At 33.3% G+C, this 23956-nt stretch overlaps 1 pseudogene; it reads right to left on the bottom strand.

Moving 5' to 3' along the window:
* Nucleotides 1-5726: 5726 nt before the first annotated feature.
* LOC138751225 (NADH-ubiquinone oxidoreductase chain 2-like) lies at nucleotides 5727-8797 on the bottom strand (annotated as a pseudogene).
* Between the last annotated feature and the right edge of the window lie 15159 nt (nucleotides 8798-23956).

Here is a 23956-nt window from a genome sequence, read left to right as displayed (position 1 = left end):
GGTTAGGGCGCATATGGCTGTGAATAGTGTTGTTAGTGCGCCTAGACATAGGCAGGTTGTTAAGATTATTTGGTTATTATTAATTAGAGGATTTAATCGGATGAGTAAAAAAATACCTGCTACAACTATTGTGCTTGAATGTAGTAGGGCAGAGACTGGTGTTGGGCCTTCTATTGCTGCTGGTAATCAAGGATGTAAGCCAAATTGTGCTGATTTCCCTGTAGCAGCTAAGACGAGTCCTAGTAATGGAATAGTCAAGTCTATATTTTTAGATAGAAAAAATAGTTGTTGTATTTCTCATGTATTTATATTAATTGCTAGTCATGTTATGCTGAAGATTAATCCAATATCTCCAATACGGTTATAGATTACTGCTTGTAAGGCGGCAGTGTTGGCGTCTGTTCGACTAAATCATCAACCAATTAATAAAAAGGATATAATGCCTACTCCTTCCCAGCCAATGAAAAGTTGAAATAGGTTATTTGCTGTAATTAGAATAATTATAGTAATTAGAAAAAGTATTAAGTATTTTAAGAATTGGTTTAGGTTTGGGTCTGATTTTATGTATCATAATGAGAATTCAAAGATGGATCATGTAACATATAGGGCTACTGGTATGAAAATAATTGAGTATATATCGAATTTAAAGCTTAAGTTGACATCTAGGGGTCCAATATTAATTCAATTTCAATTGGTTGTGACGGATTCTAGTCCTTGGTCTAGAAAAATTAGTAATGGGATGAGGCTGATGTAAAATGAGGTTTTTACAGCTATTTTTGTTGTATATGATCAATTATTGTTGGGTTTGGGTATTAGAGTACATGTAATAATTGGATATATGAGTGAGATAATAGTTAGGAATGTTATGTTTATTATAATAAGGTTCATGACTTTTGCTAGGATTTGCACCAAGAGTTTTTGATTCCTAAGACCAATAGATTACTATTATCTTTCAAAAGTTTAAGTGAGCCATGGATTTGAACCATGGATAAAAGAGTTAGCAGTTCTTTTTGTCCCGGACCTCTCTTGGTTATTAAAAAGATTTTCACTTTTATTTTTAGAACCACAATCTAATGTTTTTTTTAAACTATAATTACAGAATGTTCATCCTATAATAATTTCTGGTTTTAAAATGATTAATATGGAAGGTAATAAGTGTAAATAAATTAGTAGATGTTCGCGTGTATATGTTGGGTTAATAAATGTTAAATGTTGTGGTAAAGGGCCACGTTGTGTTATTAGAAATATATAAAGTGAATATGATGCTGTTAATAATACTCCGGTTCCTGTTAATATGATTGTTCAGTTTGATCATTTGATTAATGAGGTAATAATAAATAATTCTCCTATTAAGTTTAAGCTAGGTGGTAAGGCTAGGTTAGCTAGGTTAATTAAAAATCATGAGGTTGCTATTAATGGTAATATGATTTGTAATCCACGGGTAAGAATTATGATTCGGGTATGGGTTCGTTCATAGTTGGTGTTAGAGAGGCAGAATAATGCTGAGGAGATAAGGCCGTGGGCAATTATTAGTGTAATTGCTCCTGCGAAACTTCATGGTGTTTGGATTAGGATTGCTGCTGCTACTAAGCCTATATGGCTGACTGATGAATATGCGATTAGTGATTTTAAGTCTGTTTGTCGTAAACAAATAGAACTGGTCATGATGACTCCTCAGATGGCTAAGATAAGGAATGGGTATATTATTTCTTTGGTTAATGGGTTTAATATAATGATAATCCGTATTATTCCATAGCCTCCTAATTTTAATAGGATGGCTGCTAGAATTATTGAGCCTGCAATTGGTGCTTCTACGTGGGCTTTTGGCAATCATAAATGTACTCCATAAAGGGGTATTTTTACTAGGAAGGCGATTATGCATGCTAGTCATCAGAATTTGTTTGATCAGGATGGTTTTAAATTATATGGTATGTTTTGTAATATAAATATTGAAAGAGTATTTAAATCATTATGTAGGATAAGTAGGGCAATTAGTAATGGTAAAGAACCAATGAGTGTATAAAATAGGAAGTAGATACCTGCGTTTAATCGTTCAGTTTGGTTTCCTCATCGTGTAATGATAATTATGGTTGGGATTAAGGTGGCTTCAAATATAATATAGAATAGAATTAGTTCGGTCGCACTAAATGTTATGATTAAAAAGATTTGTAAGGAAATTAGTAATGTGATATAGGTGCGTTGGCGGGTAAAGGGTTCTTTTGTTAGGTGATTTTGGCTTGCTAAAATTATTAGTGGTAAGAGTCAGCAGGTTATTGTTAAAAGTGGTATTGATAATGGGTCGATGGCTAAGAAATTATTTGAGAAATGTCAGGCGGTTTCATTATTTCATTTAAGTCAAAGTAGACTTAGTGTAGCGATTATAAAACTATAGGTAGTGGAGATAGTTCATAATCATTTTTTGTTAATAAAGAATGTGGTTGGAATTATTATGATTGTAGGTACAAGGATTTTTAACATTGTAGTAGATTTAAGTTTTTTAGTTGATCTGATCCGTGAGTTCGGGTTGAGGCTACTAGTAGAGCTAGTCCTGAGCTAGCTTCACAGGCTGAAAATGTTAATAGAATTATTGGAGAGAGTGATCATGTTGATGAGTTTATTATTATTGATCATAGAGCAATTGAGATATATAGCGATAATATTATACCTTCCAAACAAATAAGGGCTGATAGTAAATGTGATCGGTTTAGTGTGAGTCCTGTTAGGCTGATTATAAATGTTATAGTAAGGATAAAATGGATGGGTGTCATAAGATATTTATAGGATTTCACTATAATTTGTCAAGTCGAAATTGAGTGTCTTAGGTATTAGACTAAATATCTATTCTGCTCATTCTAAGCCTCCTTGTAGTCATTCATAAATTAATCCTAAGGTAAGTAAAATAATAATAATTGTTGTTCATATAATAGTAAGAATGGGATTATTTAGTTGATCTGCTCATGGTAATGGTAGAAGTAGAGCAATTTCTAGGTCAAATAATATGAATAGAATGGCGATAAGGAAGAATCGGATTGAAAAGGGTAAGCGTGCATTTCCTAATGGGTCGAAGCCACATTCAAATGGGGATAATTTTTCATTGTTTGGTTTTAGTATTGGAAGAAGGAATGAGATAATAGCTAAAATTAGGGAAATGAGGGCCGTTATAGTGATAATAAATATGATGAGATTCATTACTTTTCCTTGGATTTTAACCAAGATTAAATGATTGGAAATCATTTGTACTAGTCTTTATACTAGAAAAGTTATGAACCTCATCAATAAATTGATACGTAAAGGAATAATCATACTACATCAACGAAATGTCAGTATCATGCTGCGGCTTCAAAGCCGAAGTGATGTTTTGATGTGAAGTGGAATTGGATTTGTCGTAAAAGGCAAATTATTAGGAATGTAGAACCAATGATTACATGTAAGCCATGAAATCCTGTGGCTACAAAGAATGTTGTACCATAAATACCATCAGCGATGGAGAATGGAGCTTCGTAGTATTCTATTGCTTGAAGAGCGGTAAAATAAAAACCTAATAGGATGGTTAAGGTAAGGGCTTGAATTGTTTCTTTTCGGTTGCCTTCTATAATGCTATGGTGAGCTCATGTTACTGTTACTCCTGATGCTAATAGAACTGCAGTATTTAAAAGTGGTACGTCAAATGGATTTAATGGATAAATGCCTGTAGGTGGTCAACATCCTCCTAATTCTGGAGTTGGTGCTAGGCTTGAGTGATAAAAGGCTCAGAAGAAACCTAGGAAGAAGAATACTTCTGATAAAATAAATAGGATTATTCCATAGCGGAGTCCTTTTTGTACTGGTATGGTGTGGTGGCCTTGGAAGGTTCCTTCTCGGATTACGTCTCGTCATCATTGGATTATGGTTAAGATTATTAGGATAAATCCTAGAATTAATAATAATGGTTTATGAAAGTGAAATCAGATAGCTAGGCCAGATGTTATTAGTAATGCGGCTATAGCTCCTGTTAATGGTCATGGGCTTTGATCTACTATATGATATGGATGTGCTTGGTGTGCCATTAAATGTTTTCTTGTAAATAAAGGCTTAATAAGAGTACAAATACGTAAGCTTGGATTATTGCTACGGCTACTTCTAGTATAGTTAATAAGAACAAAATTAGTGATGTTAGTAAAGCTACTGTTGGTATTACATTAATCAATGTGAATGCTGCAGTTGCAATTAATTGTATGAGCAGGTGCCCAGCTGTTAAGTTTGCAGTTAGTCGGACTCCTAGTGCTAGTGGTCGGATAAATAAACTAATTGTTTCAATGAAAATTAGAATTGGTACTAGTAAGGTTGGTGTTCCTTCTGGAAGTAAATGGGCTAGTGAAGAGGTTGGTTGATTTAATAGTCCAATTAGAACTGTGGTTAATCATAAAGGGATAGCGAATGCTATATTTAATGATAGTTGTGTTGTTGGGGTAAATGTATATGGAAGAAGTCCTAATAAATTTATTGTAATTAAGAATAATATTAATGCTATAAGGATTATAGCTCATTTATGTCCATTTAAATTAATAGGTTGTATTAATTGATATGTAAATCGGTTAATAAATCATTCTTGTAAGGTCATAAGTCGGTTATTAATTCAACGATTTGATGAATTTAATAATGTTATTCATGGAATTATAATTGCTAGGGCAATTAGTGGAATTCCTATTAATGAGGGGCTTAAGAATTGGTTAAAAAAGGTTAGGGTCATGGTCAGTATCAAGATTTTGGTTTAGGTTTTTTTGTATTTTCAAGCTTAGGATACTTAATAAATAGGTGATTTATTACTTTTTGTGTTATAATTGTTAGGAAAAATAGTCATGAAAATAAGAAGATTAAGAACCATGGATTTGGGTTTAATTGTGGCATATCATTAAGGGTGGTAGGAGGTCACCATTATTTAGCTTAAAAGGCTAATGCTATAATCCTATTTTAGCTTCTTAATGAAGATTCTTCTAGTATTAATGAAGATCAGTTTTCGAAATGTTCAAGTGGGACTGATTCAACTACAATTGGTATGAAAGTATGGTTAGCGCCACAGATTTCTGAACATTGTCCGTAGAAAATACCTGGTCGTGAAATAATGAAGGCAGTTTGATTTAAACGTCCTGGTACTGCATCTATTTTAATTCCTAGTGCGGGTACTGCTCATGAGTGTAAAACATCTTCGGCAGTGATGAGTATTCGGATTGGGGATTCTATTGGTACTACTATTCGGTGATCCGTTTCTAGGAGGCGGAACTGACCTGGGTTAAGGTCTTCTGTTTGGATTATGTATGAGTCAAATTCTAAATTTTCATAATCTGTATATTCGTAGCTTCAATATCATTGATGTCCTAGGGCTTTAATTGTAATATGTGGATCATTAATTTCGTCTATTAAGTATAAAATTCGTAATGATGGTAGGGCAATTAAGATTAGGATAACTGCTGGTAAAATTGTTCATACAATTTCAATTTCTTGTGAGTCTAAAATGTATTTATTAGTAAGTTTGGTAGATACTATTGCTAAAATAATATAGAGAACGAGTGAGCTAATTAAGAAAACGATTATTAATGTGTGGTCGTGGAAGTGGAGGAGTTCTTCTATTACTGGAGATGCTGCGTCTTGGAATCCTAATTGTGAAGGGTGTGCCATTATAAGATTTGTGGGGTTTTAACCCACAGTTTTACCTTGACAAGGTAATGTGTTACTATTATACTAAAATCTTGAAGAAAGTGACAGAGTGGTGATGTGATTGGCTTGAAACCAATATATGGGGGTTCAATTCCTTCCTTTCTTGTATTAATACATAGGACGTTGGATTTGAACAAATGGTGGTTCTTCAAAGGTATGATTAGGTGGTGGACAGCCGTGAAGTCATTCTACATTTGTATGTGGTAAATCAATAGTTAATACTTCACGTTTTGAGGCGAATGCTTCTCATAAAATGTATAGGAGTATAATTACGGCAACTAGGGAAATTATTGAGCCGATGGATGATACAACATTTCAGAGGGTATAAGCATCTGGATAATCTGAGTAGCGACGTGGTATTCCGGCTAAACCAAGAAAATGTTGTGGGAAAAATGTTAGGTTTACTCCAATAAATATTACTAGAAATTGTATTTTAGTTCAGGTTGAATTGAGTGTATACCCGGAAATTAGGGGGAATCAGTGAATGAATCCTGCTATAATTGCAAATACCGCTCCTATTGATAGGACGTAATGAAAGTGTGCTACAACATAGTATGTATCATGTAAAACAATATCAAGTGATGAATTAGCTAGAACAATTCCTGTTAAACCACCAATAGTAAATAGGAAGATAAATCCTAATGCTCATAGAAGGGGTGTTTCTCATTTAATAGATCCTCCATGGAGTGTTGCTAATCAGCTAAATACTTTAACTCCAGTGGGAATGGCAATGATTATGGTGGCTGAAGTAAAGTAGGCACGGGTATCAACGTCTATTCCAGCGGTAAATATATGATGGGCTCATACAATAAAACCAAGTAGTCCAATTGCTATTATTGCTCAAACTATTCCTATATAACCGAATGGTTCTTTTTTTCCGGAATAGTAAGCGACTACGTGTGAGATTATACCAAATCCTGGTAAAATTAAGATGTAAACTTCTGGGTGGCCAAAAAATCAGAATAGATGTTGATATAAGATTGGATCACCACCTCCTGCTGGATCAAAAAAGGTTGTATTAAGATTTCGGTCTGTTAATAATATAGTAATACCTGCTGCTAAGACTGGTAAAGATAAGAGTAATAGAATTGTGGTTACAAGTAATGATCATACGAAAAGGGGTGTTTGGTATTGTGTAATTGATGGGGATTTTATATTAATAATTGTGGTAATAAAATTAATGGATGCTAAGATAGATGAAATTCCAGCTAAATGTAATGAGAAAATTGTTAAATCAACTGATGCTCCTGCATGGGCGAGATTACCAGCAAGAGGGGGATAAACTGTTCAGCCGGTGCCAGCGCCGGCTTCTACTCCTGCAGAAGCTAGTAGTAATAAAAAGGATGGGGGAAGTAATCAGAAACTTATATTATTTAATCGTGGAAAAGCTATGTCTGGGGCTCCAATTATTAGTGGGGTTAATCAGTTGCCAAATCCACCAATTATAATTGGTATAACCATAAAAAAGATTATAACAAAGGCATGAGCAGTAACAATTACATTATAGATTTGATCATCACCCAGTAAAGTACCTGGTTGGCTCAATTCGGTTCGAATTAATAGGCTCAAACCAGTTCCCACTATTCCTGCTCAAGCACCGAAGATCAAGTATAGGGTGCCAATATCTTTATGATTTGTAGAGAATAATCAGCGATTAATTGCCACAGGTAAGATGGCCGAGTTTAAAGCAGCGGATTGTAGCTCCGTAGAGAGAGGTATAAATCCTCTTCTTATCAGAATAGTCTTGTAGTATAAATGTTTACAGACGATTGCAAATCGTGAAAAGGAGAGAGATCTCCCGGGGCTTCTCCCGCCTTTGCCCCTTACGGCGGGAGAAGCTGGATAGATGTTCGTAGGATTGAACGCTTAGCTGTTAACTAAGAATTTATAGGATCGAGGCCTGTCTATCTAGTAAGGTTTTAGCTTAATTAAAGTGTCTGGGTTGCATTCAGAAGATGTGAGATAAAGTCTTGCAAATCTTAAATCAGAAGTTAAGAGGGTTTCACTTTTATTTAAAGCTTTGAAGGCTTTTGGTTTTGTTAACCTAAACTTCTTATTATAGGGTTAGTATAAATATTATGGGGGTTAATGGTAGAAGTATAATTGATATTATTGTGGATAAAGTTAGTAATGTGTTTGGTTTGGATGTAGGTGATTGTCATGTTGATGTTGATAAAGTTAGGTTGGGGGAGATGGTTAATGTGATTATATAACATAATCGTAAGTAGAAGAATAGGCTTAATAATGTTGCTAAAGTTATGATAGTGGTTGTAAATATTATGTTTTGTTTAGTTAATTCTTCAATAATTAATCATTTTGGTATAAAGCCGGATAGGGGAGGTAATCCTCCTAATGATAGGAGAGAGGTAAGGAAAATTGGTGTGATTAGTTGTGTTTTTATTCCAGATGGTGCGATGGATTCAATTTTTGTGGAGTTAATATATATTAATATTAAGAATATGGAGGAGGTTATAATCAAATAGATAATTAGATTTAATATTATGAGGTTAGGTATGTAGTGTAAAATAGATATTATCCATCCTAGATGTGCGATTGATGAATAGGCTAGGATTTTTCGTAGTTGTGTTTGGTTTAGTCCTCCTCATCCTCCTACAACGATTGATGTTAATCCAAGAATTGTTAATAAATGTGGGTTGAGTGTTTGGTGTAATTGAAATAGGATTGCTAATGGTGCAAGTTTTTGTCATGTTGCTAGAATTATACCTGTTGGTAAATTAATTCCTTGTATTACTTCTGGTAGTCAGAAGTGTATTGGTGCTAGTCCTAGTTTTAGGGCTAGGGCTAATGTAATAAATATTGTTGTTGTTTGGTTTGTTATTTGGGTTAGTTCTCATTGTCCAGTCAGTCATGCATTGATGGTTCCTCCAAATAGGAGTATTGCAGAGGCTGTGGCTTGTGTGATGAAGTATTTGGTGGAGGCTTCTACTGCTCGTGGGTGGTGTTTATAAATTATTAATGGAATGATGGCTATGGTATTAATTTCAAGGCCTATTCAGATTAATAATCAATTTGTTATTGTGAATGTTATTAGGGTTCCTATGATTAGGCTAAGGATAAGGATTAGTAGGATAAATGGATTCATTAGTAGAGGAAGGATTTTAACCAACATGGTTGGGGTATGGGCCCAAAAGCTTATTTAGCTGACTTTACTTAGTGGATAGTATAATGAAGTACTTAGGGTTTTGATCTCTAAGGTATAGGTTCAAGTCCTATTTCTCTAGGAAGGGGAATGATTTTAACATTCATGATTTACTCTATCAAAGTAACCCTTTAGTTCAGGCACTCTTCCTTTTGTTTATGTTAGTGGTGGTAGGCTTGCTATGGCGATTGGAAATGAAATATGTCATATGATAAGTGCTAGTGTTAATGGTAAAAAATTTTTTCATACTAAATGTATGAGTTGGTCATATCGAAATCGTGGATATGAGGCTCGGATTCATAGAAAAAGAATGGTTAATAGGGCTGTCTTGATTATTAGGCTGAAGGTGGTAAGTTCTGGTATTATTATATTATATGATGTTCCTATAAATAGGATAATTGATAATGTATTTATTATTAAAATGTTTGAGTATTCTGCTAGGAAGAATAAGGCGAATGGTCCTGCAGCGTATTCAATGTTGAAGCCTGAGACTAGTTCTGATTCACCTTCAGTAAGGTCGAAAGGAGCTCGGTTAGTTTCTGCTAATGTTGAGATATATCATATTATGGCTAATGGTCAGGTTGGTAGAATTAATCAGGTACTTTCTTGAGTTAAATTAAATGTATGTAGGGTAAAGCCTCCTGTTATGATAATAAGGGACAGTAGAATTAGGCCTAATGTGATTTCATATGAGATGGTTTGTGCTACAGCGCGTAGTGCTCCTATTAGAGCATATTTTGAGTTTGAAGCTCAGCCTGAGGCTAGGATTGTATATACTGTTAGGCTTGAGATTGCTAGGATAAATAATAAACCTAAATTGATGTTTATGATTGCGTGTGGTATTGGTAATGGTATTCATATTAAAAGGGCAAGTGTTAGTGCTATGGTTGGGGCTAGTAGGAAGAGTGTTTGTGAGGAGAAAGATGGTATAATTGGTTCTTTTGTAAATAATTTTAGGCCGTCTGCAATGGGTTGTAAAATGCCATAAGGTCCAATGATGTTAGGTCCTTTACGTAGTTGTATATAGCCTAATACTTTTCGTTCTAGTAGTGTTAAGAAGGCTGTAGCTAAAAGTACTGGGATAATGTATATTAATGGATTAATAATGTGGATAAATACGTAGTTTAACATAGTTAGGAAGAGGATTTGAACCTCTGGATGAAGGAGCTTAGGTCCTTTGCAATTACCAGTCTCTGCCACCCTAACTAATCATTATTTTTGATTAATATATAATCTTTATTACTTATTTGAGTTTTTTTCAATAAGTGGAAGGGAAGCATGCTTTAAGCATTGGCTTCATTTTCTCGGTCCTTTCGTACTGGGGAAAATATTATTATAGATAGAAACTGACCTGGATTGCTCCGGTCTGAACTCAGATCACGTAGGACTATTAATCGTTGAACAAACGAACCCTTAATAGCGGTTGCACCATTAGGATGTCCTGATCCAACATCGAGGTCGTAAACCTTTTCGTCGATATGGACTCTTAGAAAAGATTGCGCTGTTATCCCTAGGGTAACTTGGTTCATTGATCAAGAATAGGTCTTGGGTCATGTGTCGTCAGATGTTCTGTAAATTAGAATGGTAATTCTATTTTTTAAGTATTGAATACTTAATCGATTAGGGGGTTTTTTTGTACCCCTTGGTCGCCCCAACCAAAAATGTTAAATTATATTAAGTTATTTATTAAGTCCATGGATATTAGTGGGTTACTTATTAATTTAATTATTTTAAGCTCCATAGGGTCTTCTCGTCTTATAGTTATATCCTCGCTTCTGCACGTGGAGATTAATTTCATTGATTGGAAAATAGAGACAGATAAACTCTCGTTATGCCTTTCATACGGGTCTTCAATTAAAAGACAAGTGATTACGCTACCTTTGCACGGTCAGGGTACCGCGGCCGTTAAATGTTTCACAGGGCAGGCGGGACCTCTTATATTTATAACACAAGAGGCGATGTTTTTGGTAAACAGGCGGAGTTAGGTGTTTGCCGAGTTCCTTTATTTTCTTTTAATCTTTCCTATATAACACACCGGTGTAGGATTAACGTTTATTTTATAATATGAATTTCTAGTTATTTATTAATTTTATAATTACCTCTAGTTGGTGGCGGTTAATTACCAGTGATTTAATTCTGTCTGGTGTACACTAGTGTTAGGAGAGGTTTAATTCCTCTTATTACTCATTTTAGCATAATTTCTTTTATTGAATATAAAATAACCCAATATTATTAAGGGGATTTAGATTAATTATCAGTATTTTATTTTGTTAATAGTTTGGAGCTGTGACGCTTGCTTGACAGGTGGCTGCTTTTAGGCCCACTGATTTAATTTAAATTTTATTAATGTGATCTTTATTCTCCTAATAAAGTTGTTTCTTTGTTCAAAAGAGGTGTACCTCTTTTAAATAACTATTAATTATTACATTAGGTCTTTTAAGATTTTTCTTATATGATTTAATGAATAGTTAATGCAGAACTAAGGTTCTTTTTTTGGGTAACCAGCTATCACTAAACTCGGTAGGTTTGTTGCCTCTACTTGGGAGTCTTCCCACTCTTTTGCAACAGAGAAGGGTTTGCACTATTTGCTGCTCCGAAGTAGCTCGTATAGTTTCGGGAGGATAAACTAAAAGTCTTTTTGCCTATTTATTCTGGCTAAATCATGATGCGAAAGGTACAAGGTTTAATCTTTACTTTTTATTACTTTAAGATTATTTCATTTCTCTTTCAACTTTCCCTTGCGGTACTTTTTCTATGGCTCTAATTTTTGGTTCTATCGCCTATACTGAAAAGATTTAAAATGTTTTAGTTAAAGGTTAGAAGTTTTAGTTTAATATTTAAATATTGTTAAAGTTTTAATGGTGAATAGGCTAGTTTTAAGGTTCAAAATAGCTCGGATTGCACGAGTATCTTCTCGGTGTAAGGGAGATGCTTTGATTTTTAGCTATATTTTGGTTATTCCAAGTGCACTTTCCAGTACACTTACCATGTTACGACTTGCCTCCTCTTATATTTTTTCTTTTTTTATTTAAGTTTAGATTTAAGTTTGAGGAGAGTGACGGGCGGTGTGTGCACTCTTCAGAGCCGTCTTCAGGATAATGTGCTTATTTATCTTTACTGCTAAATCCACCTTATTAAGTATTTTTCATTTATTGTCCGTTTTTTCTTTATAGAAAATGTAGCCCATTTCTTTCCACTCCATTCGCTACACCTCGACCTGACGTATTGAATATATTATTCATTTTGCTTACTGTTGTTCCTTCATAGGGTGAGCTGATGACGGCGGTATATAGGCGGTAAAGGCAAGGAGTGGTGAGGTTTAACGTGGATTATCGGTTATAGAACAGGCTCCTCTAGGTGGATCTGAAGAACCGCCAAGTCCTTTGGGTTTTAAGCTAGCGCTTATAGTTCTCAGGCGAATAGGTTAGTAAATACTTATTTATTTATAATTAAACATAGTAGGGTATCTAATCCTAGTTTGGGTTTTAATTGTCGTGAGGTCAAAGTATCAAATTTGTTAAAGTCACTTTCGTTGATGATTTTTTTTATTTATAAGTGCGTATAACAGCTTTATTAAAGTCTTAACTTTAGAATGAATTGAGAATTTTTAATCACCCTTTACGCCGTAAAGTATTAATATGGGTTACTCGTATAACCGCGGTGGCTGGCACGAGATTTACCAACCCTTATAACTGTAACTAATTCAAGCTTTCGCTTATTATATAATATTTATTACTGCTGAGTACCCTTGGGGGTGTGGCTGAGCGAGGTGTCATGGGCTATGATACAATATATGTGCCTGATACCAGCATCTAAACAAATAATAGTCTGTTTAGGGCGTATTCACTGGATTGCTGAAACTTGCATGTATAAATTGAGTTAAAATTAATACTGAGTCTAGGACCAAAACTGCAGTGCTTGTGAAAGTTTTTAAAATTTTATCTTAGCATCTTCAGTGCCATGCTTTAAAATTAAGCTACACTAGCATGCATGTGTAACACTATATACAATGACGCATTTTACACTTTGTCATTAAACCCAAAAGTATACATCGGCCCTCGTTTTAGGGGTTTTTCGAGGATAACCATGTATATTGGGGGGAGGGGGGGTTTTTCCAAAAAAATGTTTTATTCTTTTTTTTTTTTTTCGTTTTCGTTTCTAAGACCAGGGGCACCTATATAATATATTTATGTCCAATAAATCTTTCCATGTGGTAAAGAAATGAATGCTCTTAACATTAATTAAAAATTATATGATGAATTAATATGATTATTAATAATAATTCTTTCTTAAATTCATGTTGATTTATTCATCCTAAATATCTCATATAATTATAATTATTGTCCTATGATGTACATTCTTAGTTTACTTGACAATCATTAACCATGAATTAATAAGTAATGGTTAAATCATGATATGTCGAGGATAACACAAGTTTAATTGAGTGAGTCGTTACCAACCCTCGAGGGTTTGTTATTGCTTCATTCCCCCCAAAAAAGACTGGGAGGGCTAGAAATCTTGAGACGATTAAGAGTAGAATGACAATTAAGGGAACTAGTGGAGATGGAGTCCTGATACGACAAGAGAGTAATACCTTACAAGGGTGCCAAATGCCAATATTTGAGCAATTATAGGGGATTAATCTATTACCGTACCACAAACCGTGCAAAGGTATCTATATTAGGGTATTGTTGATTTCTTACCAACCCTCATTAAACGTTGGTTAAATACTGATTATATTAGTTAAAATAGTATGTATTAATCTAATGGTAAATAGTATAATGAGGTAATTGTGATAAATTTAAGTAATGAAATATTGGAAAATCATAATTATGAGGTCTAAGGTTATTATGTAATGAAGATGGGGAAAATCTGTTAATGATTATTAAACATAGTATGTAATGAAGATGGGGAAAATCTATTAATGATTATTAAGCATAGTATGTATATATGTCTAATTTCATAATGTGTGATCTGACTGGAAAATGGAAAATTTGTGTTTTGGCTGTAATCATACTGATATATTGTAGTATTAGCAGTAATATTAGGGCCCAATGAGTCGGTCTTGTTTTGGTTGGGGTTTTGTTGTTTAGGTTTCTTTTAAAACCGATAATGTTTTGAAGTCTATTATTGATGGGTGCTTATTTTATAGTTTGTTTTGAGTTTTATAGTTCTTTACTATGAGATATGTTTTGAATAATGGGTAGTGTTTTATTAAAGGTTAGGATTTACTTCTCTTCCCCCGACACTCTAAATATTAGGGTAAGATTTTAATAAGATATTACGTTTTTTCAGGGGGTATTTTAATTAAAATTTTGGCTTTGGGTGTCAAGGATAGGAGTTTAAATCTTTTCCCCCTGAAAAAGGTTATTAGATGGTCGTGGGGGGTGACGTAAATCATCAATTGGTACGAGTTTTTCCGTATCAATTGATGATGTTTTGTATTAATGAAGTTTTAGGTGTGTTATTATAATAAATTGAGAGTAGGTCTGTTTTTGGTTTAATATTAGTCTTTGTGTTAGGTATTTGGACGGTTATAATTTGTTTTTCATTCGGTAATGTGTAATAGTTAGGAATGGGATGAAGAATAGTATAGGTGAGAACAATTTTAATATGTGGTTATTCGGTTGGTTGTCCTATGAGAAAAGGAATTATACTGATATGTTATAGTATTAGTAGTAATGGTGGGTTTAATGGGTTGATCTTGTTTTGGTTGGGTTTTAAAGGTTTGGTTGTTTAGGTTTCTTTTAAAAACCGATATAAATGTTTTGAAGTCTATTATTGATGGGTGCTTATTTTATAGTTTGTTTTGAGTTTATAGTTCTTTACTATGAGATATGTTTTGAATAATGGGTAGTGTTTTATTAAAGGTTAGGATTTACTTCTCTTCCCCCGACACTCTAAATATTAGGGTAAGATTTTAATAAGATATTACGTTTTTTCAGGGGGTATTTTAATTAAGATTTTGGTTTTGGATAGGAGTTTGGATCTTTTTTCCCTTGAAAAAAGGTTATTAGATGGTCGTGGGGGGTGACGTAAATCATCAATTGGTACGAGTTTTTCCGTATCAATTGATGATGTTTTGTATTAATGAAGTTTTAGGTGTGTTATTATAATAAATTGAGAGTAGGTCTGTTTTTGGTTTAATATTAGTCTTTGTGTTAGGTATTTGGACGGTTATAATTTGTTTTTCATTCGGTAATGTGTAATAGTTAGGAATGGGATGAAGAATAGTATAGGTGAGAACAATTTTAATATGTGGTTATTCGGTTGGTTGTCCTATGAGAAAAGGAATTATACTGATATGTTATAGTATTAGTAGTAATGGTGGGTTTAATGGGTTGATCTTGTTTTGGTTGGGTTTTAAAGGTTTGGTTGTTTAGGTTTCTTTTAAAAACCGATATAAATGTTTTGAAGTCTATTATTGATGGGTGCTTATTTTATAGTTTGTTTTGAGTTTATAGTTCTTTACTATGAGATATGTTTTGAATAATGGGTAGTGTTTTATTAAAGGTTAGGATTTACTTCTCTTCCCCCGACACTCTAAATATTAGGGTAAGATTTTAATAAGATATTACGTTTTTTCAGGGGGTATTTTAATTAAGATTTTGGTTTTGGATAGGAGTTTGGATCTTTTTTCCCTTGAAAAAAGGTTATTAGATGGTCGTGGGGGGTGACGTAAATCATCAATTGGTACGAGTTTTTCCGTATCAATTGATGATGTTTTGTATTAATGAAGTTTTAGGTGTGTTATTATAATAAATTGAGAGTAGGTCTGTTTTTGGTTTAATATTAGTCTTTGTGTTAGGTATTTGGACGGTTATAATTTGTTTTTCATTCGGTAATGTGTAATAGTTAGGAATGGGATGAAGAATAGTATAGGTGAGAACAATTTTAATATGTGGTTATTCGGTTGGTTGTCCTATGAGAAAAGGAATTATACTGATATGTTATAGTATTAGTAGTAATGGTGGGTTTAATGGGTTGATCTTGTTTTGGTTGGGTTTTAAAGGTTTGGTTGTTTAGGTTTCTTTTAAAAACCGATATAAATGTTTTGAAGTCTATTATTGATGGGTGCTTATTTTATAGTTTGTTTTGAGTTTATAGTTCTTTACTATGAGATATGTTTTGAATAATGGGTAGTGTTTTATTAAAGGTTAGGATTTACTTCTCTTCCCCCGACACTCTAAATATTAGGGTAAGATTTTAATAAGATATTACGTTTTTTCAGGGGGTATTTTAATTAAGATTTTGGTTTTGGATAGGAGTTTGGATCTTTTTTCCCTTGAAAAAAGGTTATTAGATGGTCGTGGGGGGTGACGTAAATCATCAATTGGTACGAGTTTTTCCGTATCAATTGATGATGTTTTGTATTAATGAAGTTTTAGGTGTGTTATTATAATAAATTGAGAGTAGGTCTGTTTTTGGTTTAATATTAGTCTTTGTGTTAGGTATTTGGACGGTTATAATTTGTTTTTCATTCGGTAATGTGTAATAGTTAGGAATGGGATGAAGAATAGTATAGGTGAGAACAATTTTAATATGTGGTTATTCGGTTGGTTGTCCTATGAGAAAAGGAATTATACTGATATGTTATAGTATTAGTAGTAATGGTGGGTTTAATGGGTTGATCTTGTTTTGGTTGGGTTTTAAAGGTTTGGTTGTTTAGGTTTCTTTTAAAAACCGATATAAATGTTTTGAAGTCTATTATTGATGGGTGCTTATTTTATAGTTTGTTTTGAGTTTATAGTTCTTTACTATGAGATATGTTTTGAATAATGGGTAGTGTTTTATTAAAGGTTAGGATTTACTTCTCTTCCCCCGACACTCTAAATATTAGGGTAAGATTTTAATAAGATATTACGTTTTTTCAGGGGGTATTTTAATTAAGATTTTGGTTTTGGATAGGAGTTTGGATCTTTTTTCCCTTGAAAAAAGGTTATTAGATGGTCGTGGGGGGTGACGTAAATCATCAATTGGTACGAGTTTTTCCGTATCAATTGATGATGTTTTGTATTAATGAAGTTTTAGGTGTGTTATTATAATAAATTGAGAGTAGGTCTGTTTTTGGTTTAATATTAGTCTTTGTGTTAGGTATTTGGACGGTTATAATTTGTTTTTCATTCGGTAATGTGTAATAGTTAGGAATGGGATGAAGAATAGTATAGGTGAGAACAATTTTAATATGTGGTTATTCGGTTGGTTGTCCTATGAGAAAAGGAATTATACTGATATGTTATAGTATTAGTAGTAATGGTGGGTTTAATGGGTTGATCTTGTTTTGGTTGGGTTTTAAAGGTTTGGTTGTTTAGGTTTCTTTTAAAACCGATAATGTTTTGAAGTCTATTATTGATGGGTGCTTATTTTATAGTTTGTTTTGAGTTTTATAGTTCTTTACTATGAGATATGTTTTGAATAATGGGTAGTGTTTTATTAAAGGTTAGGATTTACTTCTCTTCCCCCGACACTCTAAATATTAGGGTAAGATTTTAATAAGATATTACGTTTTTTCAGGGGGTATTTTAATTAAAATTTTGGCTTTGGGTGTCAAGGATAGGAGTTTAAATCTTTTCCCCCTGAAAAAGGTTATTAGATGGTCGTGGGGGGTGACGTAAATCATCAATTGGTACGAGTTTTTCCGTATCAATTGATGATGTTTTGTATTAATGAAGTTTTAGGTGTGTTATTATAATAAATTGAGAGTAAGTCTTGGGAAAGATTTTCACTTTCAGTCTTTGGTTTACAAGACCAATGCCTTTAAATTAGGCTACCTGGACGGTTATAATTTTAGTATTTTGTTTTCTAGTCATCCGGTAATAGGTATAATAATTAGGAATAGGATGAAGTATAATATAGATGATAGTTGGCCAATTATGATATATGGTTGTTCAACTGGTTGTCCTCCGATTCATGTTAAGATAATAGTATTTGATACTAGTAATCAGAATATGAGTTGGGTGAGGGGTCGGAATGTTATGCTTCGTTGTTTTGAGGTATGTATTATCGGGATTAATATAAGGATGGTGATTGAAAAGATTAGGGCTAGTACCCCCCCTAATTTATTAGGAATTGATCGTAGAATTGTATATGCAAATAAAAAATATCATTCTGGTTTAATGTGGGTTGGAGTTACGAGTGGGTTGGCTGGGATAAAGTTTTCTGTATCACTTAGAAAATTAGGTGAAAATAGGGCTAGGGTAACAATTATAAGAATTAGTATGAGGAAGCCTAATATATCTTTATAGGAATAGTAAGGGTGGAATGGGATTTTGTCTATATCTGAATTTAGTCCTGTTGGGTTGTTTGATCCTTTTTCGTGAAGGAATAAGATATGGACTATAGTTATTGCGGCTATAATAAATGGAAGTATAAAGTGGAATGCGAAGAATCGGGTAAGTGTAGCGTTATCTACTGAAAAGCCACCTCAGACTCATTGTACTAATATATTTCCAATATATGGGAGTGCAGAGAGGAGATTAGTAATTACTGTAGCTCCTCAGAAAGATATTTGTCCTCATGGTAGGATATAACCTATGAAGGCTGTAGCTATGAGTAATATTAATAGTATTACTCCAATATTTCATGTTTCTTTATTTAGGTATGAGCCGTAATAAAATCCTCGGGCTGTGTGTAAGTAGATGCAGATGAAGAATATTGAGGCACTGTTAGCGTGAATATTTCGAATTATTCAACCATAGTTTACGTCACGGGTAATATGGGCAATTGATGAGAATGCGGATGAGATGTCTGGGGTATAATGTATTGCTAAGAATAGGCCTGTTATGATTTGTAAAATAAGACATAGCCCTAGTAAGGATCCAAAATTTCATCAGGAGGAGATGTTAATGGGGGCGGGGAGATCAATTAATACGTTATTAATGATTTTTAATAATGGGTGATTTTTTCGATTAATTATTGTCATTAGTCTTTATAGTTGAATTACAACGATAGTTTTTCAGATTATTGGTCTTAGTTAAAATCTAGGTGAAGATTAATATGACTTATTTAATTTTAGTAGTGATTGCAAGTTTTATTTTTGGTTTTATAGCGGTGGCGTCAAATCCATCTCCTTATTATGCTGCTTTGGGTTTAGTTATTTCTTCTGGTTTTGGTTGTGGTTTATTAGTTATTTTTGGTAGTTCTTTTTTAAGTTTAGTTTTATTTTTAATTTATTTAGGTGGCATGTTGGTAGTTTTTGCTTACTCAGCTGCGCTCGCAGCTGAGCCTTATCCAGAAACATGGATTGATTGGTCTGTTATGGTTTATTTAATATTTTATGTAATTTTAGTTTATTTTAGTGGTAAAGGTTTAATTAGTGATTGGGATTTTGGTTGGTTTAGTGAGGAAGTTCATGTTTTGGATATAGTTCGTGGTGATTTTACTGGTGTAAGTATACTTTATTTTTATGGTGGATATATATTGATTTTGGGTGGGTGAATATTATTATTAACTTTATTTGTTGTATTGGAATTAACTCGTGGTTTATCTTGGGGAAGTCTTCGTGTGGTATAAAATATAATAGTAATTATTATAATTGTTAGGATAAAGATTATTAGGTATGTTTTAATATAACCTTGTTGTGGTTCGTTAATGATTTTAATTATTGGGATTTGTTGAATAAGTGGGCTTTTTGGTCCAATTTTTTCATATCATGATAGGTCTATTACATGGGTTGAGATGTTTTGTGCTCATGTTAAATTAATTTTTGATAATAGGCGGTGTATAATTGGTGGGTAATATCCTAATATATTGGAGAATTTATAAGGTTGTTTGTTAAGTGTTAATTCTATTTTTTTTATATTTATGAGTTCTATTGCTAGGAGTAATCCTAAAATTGAGACTAATAAGGCTGCTATTTTAGTGATGGTGGGTATGGTTATGATTTGGGTTTTTGTTGGATTTATATTATTTATGATAATGAAGCCAGCAGTTATGCTGCCATAAGCTAATCGTTTAATGGATTTTGTAAGTATAATATCATTTTCATTGATTGGTATAAGTGTTATGAAGCGTGGAAATATTATAGAGGAGAGGAAAATTAGTCGTAGACTATAAATGGCTGTGAAAGAGGTGGCTATGAGGGTAAGGGTTAGGGCTCAGGCGTTGAGATATGATATGTTTATTGTTTCGATAATTGTGTCTTTTGAAAAGAAGCCTGATAAGAAGGGTATGCCTGTTAATGCTAGTGATCCAATTGTTAGGGCTGAGGAGGTAATTGGTAAGGTTTTATGTATTCCTCCTATTTTTCGGATATCTTGTTCATCATTTAGTGAATGAATTATGGAACCTGAGCATAGGAAGAGTATGGCTTTGAAGAAAGCATGGGTACAGATATGTAGGAAGGCTAGTTGAGGTTGATTAAGTCCAATAGTAACTATTATGAGTCCTAATTGACTTGATGTAGAGAAAGCAATAATTTTTTTAATATCATTTTGGGTTAGGGCGCATATGGCTGTGAATAGTGTTGTTAGTGCGCCTAGACATAGGCAGGTTGTTAAGATTATTTGGTTATTATTAATTAGAGGATTTAATCGGATGAGTAAAAAAATACCTGCTACAACTATTGTGCTTGAATGTAGTAGGGCAGAGACTGGTGTTGGGCCTTCTATTGCTGCTGGTAATCAAGGATGTAAGCCAAATTGTGCTGATTTCCCTGTAGCAGCTAAGACGAGTCCTAGTAATGGAATAGTCAAGTCTATATTTTTAGATAGAAAAAATAGTTGTTGTATTTCTCATGTATTTATATTAATTGCTAGTCATGTTATGCTGAAGATTAATCCAATATCTCCAATACGGTTATAGATTACTGCTTGTAAGGCGGCAGTGTTGGCGTCTGTTCGACTAAATCATCAACCAATTAATAAAAAGGATATAATGCCTACTCCTTCCCAGCCAATGAAAAGTTGAAATAGGTTATTTGCTGTAATTAGAATAATTATAGTAATTAGAAAAAGTATTAAGTATTTTAAGAATTGGTTTAGGTTTGGGTCTGATTTTATGTATCATAATGAGAATTCAAAGATGGATCATGTAACATATAGGGCTACTGGTATGAAAATAATTGAGTATATATCGAATTTAAAGCTTAAGTTGACATCTAGGGGTCCAATATTAATTCAATTTCAATTGGTTGTGACGGATTCTAGTCCTTGGTCTAGAAAAATTAGTAATGGGATGAGGCTGATGTAAAATGAGGTTTTTACAGCTATTTTTGTTGTATATGATCAATTATTGTTGGGTTTGGGTATTAGAGTACATGTAATAATTGGATATATGAGTGAGATAATAGTTAGGAATGTTATGTTTATTATAATAAGGTTCATGACTTTTGCTAGGATTTGCACCAAGAGTTTTTGATTCCTAAGACCAATAGATTACTATTATCTTTCAAAAGTTTAAGTGAGCCATGGATTTGAACCATGGATAAAAGAGTTAGCAGTTCTTTTTGTCCCGGACCTCTCTTGGTTATTAAAAAGATTTTCACTTTTATTTTTAGAACCACAATCTAATGTTTTTTTTAAACTATAATTACAGAATGTTCATCCTATAATAATTTCTGGTTTTAAAATGATTAATATGGAAGGTAATAAGTGTAAATAAATTAGTAGATGTTCGCGTGTATATGTTGGGTTAATAAATGTTAAATGTTGTGGTAAAGGGCCACGTTGTGTTATTAGAAATATATAAAGTGAATATGATGCTGTTAATAATACTCCGGTTCCTGTTAATATGATTGTTCAGTTTGATCATTTGATTAATGAGGTAATAATAAATAATTCTCCTATTAAGTTTAAGCTAGGTGGTAAGGCTAGGTTAGCTAGGTTAATTAAAAATCATGAGGTTGCTATTAATGGTAATATGATTTGTAATCCACGGGTAAGAATTATGATTCGGGTATGGGTTCGTTCATAGTTGGTGTTAGAGAGGCAGAATAATGCTGAGGAGATAAGGCCGTGGGCAATTATTAGTGTAATTGCTCCTGCGAAACTTCATGGTGTTTGGATTAGGATTGCTGCTGCTACTAAGCCTATATGGCTGACTGATGAATATGCGATTAGTGATTTTAAGTCTGTTTGTCGTAAACAAATAGAACTGGTCATGATGACTCCTCAGATGGCTAAGATAAGGAATGGGTATATTATTTCTTTGGTTAATGGGTTTAATATAATGATAATCCGTATTATTCCATAGCCTCCTAATTTTAATAGGATGGCTGCTAGAATTATTGAGCCTGCAATTGGTGCTTCTACGTGGGCTTTTGGCAATCATAAATGTACTCCATAAAGGGGTATTTTTACTAGGAAGGCGATTATGCATGCTAGTCATCAGAATTTGTTTGATCAGGATGGTTTTAAATTATATGGTATGTTTTGTAATATAAATATTGAAAGAGTATTTAAATCATTATGTAGGATAAGTAGGGCAATTAGTAATGGTAAAGAACCAATGAGTGTATAAAATAGGAAGTAGATACCTGCGTTTAATCGTTCAGTTTGGTTTCCTCATCGTGTAATGATAATTATGGTTGGGATTAAGGTGGCTTCAAATATAATATAGAATAGAATTAGTTCGGTCGCACTAAATGTTATGATTAAAAAGATTTGTAAGGAAATTAGTAATGTGATATAGGTGCGTTGGCGGGTAAAGGGTTCTTTTGTTAGGTGATTTTGGCTTGCTAAAATTATTAGTGGTAAGAGTCAGCAGGTTATTGTTAAAAGTGGTATTGATAATGGGTCGATGGCTAAGAAATTATTTGAGAAATGTCAGGCGGTTTCATTATTTCATTTAAGTCAAAGTAGACTTAGTGTAGCGATTATAAAACTATAGGTAGTGGAGATAGTTCATAATCATTTTTTGTTAATAAAGAATGTGGTTGGAATTATTATGATTGTAGGTACAAGGATTTTTAACATTGTAGTAGATTTAAGTTTTTTAGTTGATCTGATCCGTGAGTTCGGGTTGAGGCTACTAGTAGAGCTAGTCCTGAGCTAGCTTCACAGGCTGAAAATGTTAATAGAATTATTGGAGAGAGTGATCATGTTGATGAGTTTATTATTATTGATCATAGAGCAATTGAGATATATAGCGATAATATTATACCTTCCAAACAAATAAGGGCTGATAGTAAATGTGATCGGTTTAGTGTGAGTCCTGTTAGGCTGATTATAAATGTTATAGTAAGGATAAAATGGATGGGTGTCATAAGATATTTATAGGATTTCACTATAATTTGTCAAGTCGAAATTGAGTGTCTTAGGTATTAGACTAAATATCTATTCTGCTCATTCTAAGCCTCCTTGTAGTCATTCATAAATTAATCCTAAGGTAAGTAAAATAATAATAATTGTTGTTCATATAATAGTAAGAATGGGATTATTTAGTTGATCTGCTCATGGTAATGGTAGAAGTAGAGCAATTTCTAGGTCAAATAATATGAATAGAATGGCGATAAGGAAGAATCGGATTGAAAAGGGTAAGCGTGCATTTCCTAATGGGTCGAAGCCACATTCAAATGGGGATAATTTTTCATTGTTTGGTTTTAGTATTGGAAGAAGGAATGAGATAATAGCTAAAATTAGGGAAATGAGGGCCGTTATAGTGATAATAAATATGATGAGATTCATTACTTTTCCTTGGATTTTAACCAAGATTAAATGATTGGAAATCATTTGTACTAGTCTTTATACTAGAAAAGTTATGAACCTCATCAATAAATTGATACGTAAAGGAATAATCATACTACATCAACGAAATGTCAGTATCATGCTGCGGCTTCAAAGCCGAAGTGATGTTTTGATGTGAAGTGGAATTGGATTTGTCGTAAAAGGCAAATTATTAGGAATGTAGAACCAATGATTACATGTAAGCCATGAAATCCTGTGGCTACAAAGAATGTTGTACCATAAATACCATCAGCGATGGAGAATGGAGCTTCGTAGTATTCTATTGCTTGAAGAGCGGTAAAATAAAAACCTAATAGGATGGTTAAGGTAAGGGCTTGAATTGTTTCTTTTCGGTTGCCTTCTATAATGCTATGGTGAGCTCATGTTACTGTTACTCCTGATGCTAATAGAACTGCAGTATTTAAAAGTGGTACGTCAA

This window comes from Narcine bancroftii, unplaced genomic scaffold, assembly GCF_036971445.1.
Source record: "Narcine bancroftii isolate sNarBan1 unplaced genomic scaffold, sNarBan1.hap1 Scaffold_88, whole genome shotgun sequence".
Classification (NCBI taxonomy): Eukaryota; Metazoa; Chordata; class Chondrichthyes; order Torpediniformes; family Narcinidae; genus Narcine; species Narcine bancroftii.
Note: the sequence above shows the minus strand (reverse complement) of the source record. Positions and strands in the feature narration are given on the sequence as shown.